Genomic DNA, 1,857 nt, shown 5'->3' with positions numbered 1-1,857 from the left:
AACAGAAACCTGATCCTGCTCCCAGCCCGGTCCGCAGGCAAAGCACAACAGACGAACACGATACCGACGACATTCCGACACAAAACACTGCCATACGTAAACGAACGATAATAACAACCCGAGATAGGCTCGTAATGAGGAAAGATAACTTAGCCTGCTTCGTATCTTTAGACGGTCAACCCATCGATAACGGAGCAGTAGACATAGCAACGCAAGATAAACTCCACGTACCCCGCGTCGCCGTAATTGGACGCGCAAAACTGTCAACTATCGGAACACATCAGCTGATAATCTTACCCGTCAAGCAAACACGCGATCACATTACTTCTCCCGACGACTTGGTAGGAACACTCAGATCACTATACAACGTAATAACGGAACTCGATCTACCTACTTTTAGTATATCACGAACCTCTATCGACGACATTCCCTGGTCCGCGATCCAGCAAGCATTACTTGATCTCTTTAGTTCAACGCGCACCCAAATTTTTACGTGCTCCCACGAGGTTCGAATACCCACAGAACCCACTAGACACGACATAATAGTGGAAAACCACGTCTCAGCCTACGGAGGTCATAAAGGCATTTCAAAAACCTACAGCAGGATTCAGGAACGTTATTATTGGCCTACCTTAAAAACGGACATACAAACTTACATAAACGCTTGCGGAAGCTGGCAACTGCGCAAATTAACCCGCGTTAAAACGCGACAACCAATGACGATCACGGACACACCGGGACATACATTCGACAAGGTAGCATTGGACATCCTCGGACCTCTCCCAATCACACCTTCCAGGAACATTTACATCCTTACGATGCAGGACCTCCTTTCCAAATATTCAGTAGCTGTCCCCCTAAAAACCGGGACCTCCTTCGACATAGCTGACGCAATTATAAGTAACCTTATCTGTCGATTCGGGGCGCCTAAAGCCATTTTAACTGATTAAGGCACAAACTTCACAAGCGCATTGATCAGGACTATCGCGTGCGTTTTAAAATAACACAGTTTCGCACCACCGCATTCCACCTGCAAAGCAACGGCTCGGTAGAACGATCACATCAGGTATTAAAGGAATACCTGAAACACTACGTTCAAAGGAACAATTGGGACGAATGGTTGGATCTGGCTATGTTTTCGTACAATACAAGCATCCACGAGGGTACGCGTTTCACACCCCACGAATTGGTGTTCGGACGACTGGCCCGCCTCCCATCCAGTTCCACATTCACGCAAACTCCCGATCCAACATATAATTCCTACCTGTCCGACCTCCAAGCAAAACTCACCAACACCACTTCCAGAGCACGAGGAAATTTAGGATTGGCAAAAGAACGATCCAAGACATACTACGACCGAAAGGTCCACACGGAAACTTTCGATGTAGGGGACAGGGTTTTCCTTCTGAAAGAACCTCGTAGGAATAAGTTCGACGACGAATATACGGGACCACACAAGATAGTACAAATACTTCCGCAGAACAACGTACGAATCCTTGTAAACGGTAGGTCACGCGTCGTACACGCAATTAAACTCCGCAAAATGCGCTCCATAGACGTGCGCCGAATTTATGCGCATAAGATTCCCCCTCCCACCGGAGAACGACGGTATATAACCGTCAGCGAAGCCCGCGAGAAACAGTTGATTTATACGTGTACATCGCTCATTCATTCATTCATTCATTCATTCTCTCGCGCACACACATACATACATACATTCGTGCGCACTCGCGCGCAAATAAATAAATAAATAAATATCATTGTCATTATTCATTTCCTATCCCCCGTCACCGGCGACGCCGCAGGCCTGGGAGGAAACCCGCGGCGAATGGGTAAAAACGTAAGTGAAATAGGTGA

This window comes from Habropoda laboriosa, unplaced genomic scaffold, assembly GCF_001263275.1.
Source record: "Habropoda laboriosa isolate 0110345459 unplaced genomic scaffold, ASM126327v1 scaffold3456, whole genome shotgun sequence".
NCBI classification, from domain to species: domain Eukaryota; kingdom Metazoa; phylum Arthropoda; class Insecta; order Hymenoptera; family Apidae; genus Habropoda; species Habropoda laboriosa.
This window is presented reverse-complemented; position numbering follows the sequence as displayed.